Source organism: Hipposideros armiger, unplaced genomic scaffold, assembly GCF_001890085.2.
Source record: "Hipposideros armiger isolate ML-2016 unplaced genomic scaffold, ASM189008v1 scaffold_461, whole genome shotgun sequence".
NCBI lineage: Eukaryota > Metazoa > Chordata > Mammalia > Chiroptera > Hipposideridae > Hipposideros > Hipposideros armiger.
This window is the reverse complement of record NW_017731811.1, coordinates 696,398-704,214: the sequence shown is the minus strand read 5'-3', so window position 1 is coordinate 704,214 and position 7,817 is coordinate 696,398. Positions and strand designations below refer to the sequence as shown.

Here is a 7,817-nt window from a genome sequence, read left to right as displayed (position 1 = left end):
CACTCCCATATCATTAGCTGGAGCAAGTCTCATGGCCAGGCCGATATGTAGGGGCGTGAAGAAGAACCTCAGACAAACACCCAGTAACAAGGGGCTGGGAAGGGATGGACACTGAGCAGTCTACAATACTGTGATCAAGCCCCTACCCCACCCATGAGAGCCGCCACTCACAGCTCATTGGACGATGGGTAAGTACTCAATGCAGAGATTGCTCATCTCCTTAGCATCTGGAATTAGAACACCCTAAGCTGGAACTTGAAGCAGAAAGGCCATGATGTAGACTGGGGAGAGTGTAAGCAATCAAACATGTCAGCTGATGGGGAACACAGCCGGCTCATCAGCAGGACAAGGACAATAAGACAGACACATGGTGTTGGGGGGAAGGGGGGCAAGGAACATGAAAAGGGGAAATCCTGAAATCCTGGGAGAGAGCAGTCTTCCTTTTAGTTGGTCTTTAAGTCTGACCTCCAAATTCTTAGTCATTAGAGCTGATTTGAGCTGGTTTCTGTTCCTTACGATACTGAGGCCTCAGAGAGGTTAAGTCACTTGCCTGTAGTCACAGAGCTCTCAAATGGGAAAGCCAGATTTCAGATGTACATCTCTAAAACTGCCTTGTTTTTACATTTATGGTGAACTATTTCTACATCCAAAAACCTAATGAATAATACATACTCATGTACCTACAACCCAGACCATGGAATAAAATTTCACCAATAGAGTTGAAAACCCTGTGCGCCCCTCCTGGACCCCACTTCTCTTCCTCTTAACTGCTCCCTCCACCCAAAAGGTAAATATTCTGGATTTGGGATTTACCATTCCCATGCATTTATTTCTATGTTTTCAAAAAGTGTACATATGTCTGCTTCTGTATGGTTTTAAATATAAAAATGGGGTCGTTCTGTGTGTTTTCTTCTAAAGGTCTTTCCAGACAAAATGTACTATGTTTCTCAAAGACGATGGTGCCTAAAGCTCTATCTGGTGATGGGTTCGCTGGGAAACAGACTCTGAGATTCACATGCATGAGGTTTATTGGGGAACGCTGGCAGATTCGTCCTTTGTGGGAGAATGGGAAAAGCAGGGTTCGGGAACCATGCATTTTGCCGTGAAGTCCTCAGCTGATCCCTGGAGAGCTCTAGAGCTGGGGTGGTCTTCAGAGTTCTCCCAAGTTGAGGCAAGAAAGTCAGACCTTCATTCTCGACACCGTCCAGTTCATGGATTGGGGCTGCTGCTAGGGCGACGGTGTGACCTTGGGTGATCCAGGCTTCTCAGGCCAAAGGAGTTTCTAGGAAGGCAACCTGCCTGAGCCGGGTCAGCCACCAATGCTCTCAGTCTCAGGGACAGTGAGAAACTCAGTTTCGAAAGGGTATCTGGGGGCCGGCCGAGCGGCGCGATGGTTAAGAGCTGGTTTGGGACGCCAGAGGGCCCCGGTTCGGATCCCACATATGAGGGCCAGTGACGCTGCCCTCTGCAGCTAAGATGGTGAACGGCAGCTCGACCTGGGACTGGGCTGCCGTGGGTCGCCAGCGATGGCGTAGGCTGCAGTCCCCTGCTGTAGTGGGTTGCCATGGGCTACTGTGTGTAGCCAGCAGCCAGCGTGAGCGGCCAGCAGCCGCAGTGAGCGGCCGTCCAGAAGCCGGCGACTGATCTGCCTCACCTGGGAAGAGCGCAATGATGGTGCCAACTTGGGCCAGTGAAGCAACGTCCTCCACAACTAGACTGAAGAACAAAAAGGACAGCAACTTGCCTGTTCCCCTTCCCTCAATTCCCCAATAAAAATCTTTAAAAAAAAAAAAGGGTATCTGGGCAGTGCCACCCACCCACTATGATAGTTCCTGGTTCTTTCAGGGTCCAGGACTAACCAGGTCTATGTTACCTTCAGACACCTTCCTCCACCAACCCATTTAGTTCTGCTCCTTGACCTTCCAAGAGAAATTGTTCCATGCTCATTTTAGATGTATCTAGAGACCAACAGCGCTTTATCCCCCTGTCTCAATTAGAATGGATAAGCCAGAAAGGGGCGCCTTGCCTAAGATTTTTTAGAGTAATAGGCCATTATTTCTAAGAAGAAATCTTCCCTGGATGCCACTGACCTGGAGAGCTTTTCCAGTTTTCTCCTTCCTTTTAAAGCTTTGTGACCCGAGGTATTGGAGCCGGAGCGTTATGTAAGAAACTCCAAGCAAAGAGACTTGAACTCGACTTGAAGTCTTTCTTTAATATTCAATAAAAAGTTGGAGATTTATCGGCCTATGGCAGAGACCAATTTCCTGTGACATGGACCAGAGAGGAGATTAAAAAAAAGATTTTTAGAGCAGCACCCATATTTCTTAAGAGAGGCAAAGAACAGAGCTCACCTAATTTTGCAAATCGGGTGTCTGGCACCATTCTTTTCTCTAGGCTGAGCTGAAATTAGAAGGCTGGAACTAAAATCCTGCACTCTCCCCCACAGGGACCATTTCCATTTTCCTCTGAGTAACAGCCCCATAAGGATCGTCTTCACGGCTCTAAGGTCAAGGTTGGAAGTGGCTGAGTGTGGAAAAGATTGAAGACCGTGCCACAGGCTTTCAGTGATGCTCACTGGCATGCTTTATGCAGCCGGAGGAAGGAGAAGTAATTCCAGCAGGATTCTGAATTTAGAAGCTCTGCTGCAAAGGCCTGGGACAGGAAATATGGCAGCCAGTACTGCCAATAGGTTGGCACGATCTATCAATCCCCAAAGTGTCTCCAGCTCAGGGTCACTTTGTCTGAGTTTGGATACTGGCTCTGTGACCTTAGGCAAGTTACTTAACCTTTCTGGGCATCTGGTTCCTGGTCTGTAAAATATAGATACCTACAGTACCTACCTCATAGGGTAGAGGTGTAGGTAAAAGGAGATAACACATGCCAAGCTTTGAAACAATGTTGGCACATAATAAACACTCAAAATGCTATGTTATTACTCTGATTATATTTACCCATTGGAAAAAGAACTAAATCTGGTTCAAGCCTGGCAGGCTCCGAACTGATATATCGGAAGTAGCCTCAGTGGAATTAGAAAGCAAAGGATTCAACTCAACCAGGCAAATAGTTATGGAGCCTATGATGTGCAGGCTCTGAGTTAGACTCTCTGGATTTACATGTAAAGAAAATATGGGCCCTGCGCTGAAGAGGAGACAGCCACACAGAAAGCATGACACACACCCAATGCCACACTCGAAATTGTGTTCCACGTGGCACGGTAGCCCAGAACGGGGAGTAATTAAGCCTGCGTCGGACTGGTCTGCAAAGACATTCTACAAGGGTGATATTGGAACAGGGTTTTGAAAGATGGATAGGCGTTTGACAAGGTGCATAAAATGGGGAGAAATTCCAGGCAAGGTGATAGCAAGTGAAAAGGTACAGCTACCTGAAAGCACACAACATACGTGTAGCTACAAAACTTCACGCTTTCAGCAGGAATGTGGGCTTGTAGCAAGAAATTATAGGTAGATAAAAAGTATAACTATTGCACTGTGTTGTACAGCTGAAACTAATTCTAAAAAATGTGTATTTCATAATAAAAAATAATTTTTAAAAAAAGAAAGGAATTATAGGTAGAGAGGTAATTAGGGATAAGAGCAGGACAGGCCCTGAATGTCATGATAAGGAGTTTGAGCATCCGGCGAACAACAGGAACATAAGGCTATGTGTTACCTCCACACCCTCCATTTAGTTCTGTTCCTTGACTAATCAATATCACCAACCCTTTCTTGTGGCGCCAGGTCACATTTTCTTTTTTTTGGTGGTGGTGGGGGGGGGTGGGTAATGACTTTATTTTTTTTTTAATTTTTCTCTGCAATATTTATTTATGTATGTATGTATGTATGTATTTATGTTTATTTTTTTCAATTACAGGTGACATTCAAGGCCAGGTCATTCTATCATTTATGACACTTGCATTTGGCGTTGTCTGCACATCAGGTAGAGTGCCATTCACTGGGATGGCTTCATAACTAAGTAAGCCAGCATCTCTGTCTTGGAAAAGCTCAAAGTTGAGGAGGAAAGACATGCAATCAATGCACCCTATGGGGTCTCATGACACAGATAAGTGTGGGATTCTGTAGTAACAGAGCAGAAAGTCTGGCATGCGAAGGAAGAAAAGCAAAAGGGAGGGGAAAGAAAGGGAGGAAAGGGGAGGGGAGGGGAAGGGAGGGGAGGATGAACGAAAGAGAAGGACTACAGAGAAGAGACATTTGCATGGGATCTTAAGCATGAGTCACAGCTCCATCATCTTCAGATCATCACATGAGAACACGGTAAACAACAATCAAGGCCTGGGGAAGAACTTAGTTAACTGTCCGGAGATATGAAAAGGTTTCAGATGGCTGAAATGATGATGATGATGATGATGATGATGGCTGAAATTATTGAGTGTGAGTGTGTATAACGCTCCCTGTTCATTCAAGCGAAATACATCTCTCTCTGAAGCCCCAGCTTCCTTTAAGATCTCATTGGCCAGAACTGGGTCACATGCTCATTCCTCAACCAATGGCTGGCAAAGTGTAATGAGGTTTCTGATCCACCGTGGATCAGCCACCAGGAACGGAAGAGTTGTCCGTTTTCCCTGAACACATGCCTGCCCCGACTTCAACCAAATGAATGTTAACAGAGAAGAGGGGAGGAGGGTCGTCAGTAGGCAGCCAGGTGTCTCTACCATCCATTCTGATGACATCTCATTTGGGGAGTCCAGATAGAGTTGAGAAGAAGACCTAGCACAGATGCCTGAAGATGACCAATATTTGGAAATCGGAGAGGGGAGGTCTCAGCAAGGAAACCTGAGACTGAATAGACAACGAGGTAGGAACAAAATAAACAGGTTGTGGTGTCATGGAGACCCCAAGTGTGAAGAAGAAGGGATGTGAGAAGGACTGTCAATCACAAGAACGTATAAATAACTTTAAATGGCATGGAGTTTAAGGCAGTTCTATGTTCCAAGAGGATCAGGCAGAGGGTACAATGACAGATGAAGACCTAAGGGACAACTTCTGAATGGTAGAATTCCAAGCACGGAGGCGCCTGGCCAAGAATACTTTCCTTCCCAACGCAGCCATAGCGGCCTCCCCTTAACTCTGGCTCCAGCTGCTGCTGAGTCTGTCCCAGGAGGTCAGGCAGTAACAGGATTCAGGGAAAATGCTGCTCTGAGAAGCAGGGAGTTCATCTTTCTGGAGCAGGGAGAAGGCAGTCTCGTCTGGCAGTGAGGTGACAGGGTTCCAATGGATTTCCCTCTCCCAGATCAAAATGAAACGAGAGCCTGTCAGCCAACCCGCTGAACAGTCAATCTTCCCTCTTTATGGGTGTAGCTTTGACGTTATTGCAGGAGTCTAGCAGCAAATGAAAAGGAGATCATCCTGGAAGAATGTATGAATTCTCTTTCTAGGGGCTCAGAACATGCATCTGGGCTGGGGAGGTAACCTGTTGGACAGATAGACAAACAGAGAGGTGGAGAGTCCTCCCCATCAATCCTAGCCAGCCAAGACTCATGCCACCTACACCCTTAGAGACTTCCTTTGCCAGAGCCAACAGATTTTCTTGTGTGCTTATGGGAGTCGGAGTTGTTTTCTCACTCTGTTTCAAGATAGTCCTCTCTTTTACACTATCTCTGGCTTACTCTTTCTGAGCCTTGGTATTTTCCTTTGCAAAATGGAAAACAAATACCATCAGTCCCACCTCGCTCAAAACGCTGACATGAAATTGTTTTTGCAAAATGTCAAGTGTTATGAGGGTATAAGTCATTCCTGGAGACATGGCCCTGGTTATGTAGAGGACTACAGAACTCTTGACCCAGCCAAGTCTGCTCCTGGTCGTTGTTTCAGTAGATAACAGCACCCCGCTGCTGTATCTAAAAATCATGGAGTCATTTTTGATGCCTCTTATTCTCCCACATGCCATATGCAATCTCTCAGCAAATTCTATTTAGTCTAGCTTCAAAATATGTCCCTACATAGTATACTTCTTACCTCCTCCGCAATGACCATCATTGTTGGACAACCACAATAGCCACATAACTGTTCGCTCTGTTTCCACCTTGGCCGCCCTACCATCTCCTCCGCAAACTGCAGCCAAGGCAGGTGGTCCTTCTGAAATGAGAATCTGGTCATGTCACTCCCCTGCTCTCAAGACTCCAGTCGCTCCCATCGGATTTCATCAAACCAGGCTCCACCCCTTGTTCCTGGCATCCTTCAGGAACTTATTCAACTGTCTAAAGACATGGAAAGTTTGAGGATGGCCCTCTCCTTCGGTTCAGTCTGTTCCAGTTCCACGGGTCTGTCAGTTACTCTCTGAACATGCCAAGTAACTTCCTACCCCACAATCTTTGCATGTTTCCTCCCCTCTGATGGTAGCAATTCTCCCCCAGGTTTCAGCATGGTTCAGTCTTTCTCCATTCAGATGTCTGCCCAAGGGGTATCTCCTCAGTGACCAATTTCCTGATAGTCCTGTTCAAAGCAACACAGACGCATTTGGGCACCACACACAGACACACACCGCTTCCCCTATCACACAGACCCTTCGCCCTTCTTTGCTTTTCTTCCTCATTGAAGTTATCAGAACCTACCATTATATTACATATTTGTTTATCCTTTGATGTCTATCTCCCCCCTCCACAAAGTAAGGACAGGGAATGTTTCTCATATACCACACCTTCTCCAAATCGTAGAACAGTATCCTGGAATATAGTAGGAACTCAAGTATTTATTTATTTATTTATTTATTTATTTTTCGGTTTATCCATACTTAGCTTTATTCTCAATTAACCATCTAGCAAGAGTACAGATCCAAAGAGTAGAAAAAAATAAAGGAGCCCATCAAAAAAAGTTCCCTGGCACGTGAGACACAGGGCATGATGTTAGGAGCCCTGTTTAGGGAAGGAAATGTTGGCCATGTCATGGATGCCATTTTTGTCAATGATTCGAACACTGAAGGTTGGCAGATTCAGGATGAAGCGTTTCTGGATCTCCTCTAGACATTTCCTAAGAAGCCCCACTGCCCCCTCACGTGAGATAGTTGGCGTGTAGTATCGGTCCAGGATACTAAGAGTCAGGAAGGCACCATAGCCGTGGGCTGCAAAGGGGGCCTTGGCCAAGGCTGCCAGGTAGTCCATGTAGTAGAGCGCTGGGCCCTCGTGCTCGTCGTAGCCAGCCAGGAGGAGGTCAATGTGATACGGGGTCCGACTCCGAAGACAGTCAGCCAGGTTTCGGCGTGTGAAGTTAGCTGCTGCTGTGGGAGACAATTCATAACCATTTCGCGTCTTATAAAGTTGCACATTTTTCTGAATATATTCTGCAAACTGTACAGTGTCTCCAGCCTCTCCAACACATAGGAGTAAGATTTTTTTCACTCATCTTAAACATCTTGTCATGATCGTCCTTCATCTGGACAATGTTGCTGGCGGCCACCCGGTCGGAGGCGACAAGGACATAATCGGGGCCCTGAATGCCGATGAGGTATTCCATGATGGCGGGACGCCAGGGGTTGCAGGCTCGACAGACAACGGGACTCGCAGGCTTCTCAGCCTCACCCATGAGACAGCACTGCGGACCATTTCAAGTATTTATTGAATGAAAGAATGAATGAACAAACAAACGAACGGTGTTATTCCCCAACATTGACTAGCTTTAGAAAACTAAAATCCATATTGATATGTGAGTGTGTATGTACCTACATTTCTAATTTTAACTTTGCTCAGCTTAACTCAGATTCCACTAAGCCTGCTATTTCCATCAGAGGTGAAACCCTGACCTTCCTGGGAGAACCAAACAGTGCTCCAGTTTGGGCTGTGTTACTTCCCTCCCTACCCTGGGGGG

The 7,817-nt window shown here is 46.3% G+C and overlaps 1 pseudogene across 1 annotated transcript; it reads right to left on the bottom strand.

The window, feature by feature from the left end:
* Positions 1 to 6,735: 6,735 nt before the first annotated feature.
* On the bottom strand, positions 6,736 to 7,468 carry LOC109395268 (proteasome subunit beta type-2 pseudogene; annotated as a pseudogene). Its single transcript, XR_002126606.1, has one exon. The product of XR_002126606.1 is annotated as a proteasome subunit beta type-2 pseudogene (transcript).
* Between the last annotated feature and the right edge of the window lie 349 nt (positions 7,469 to 7,817).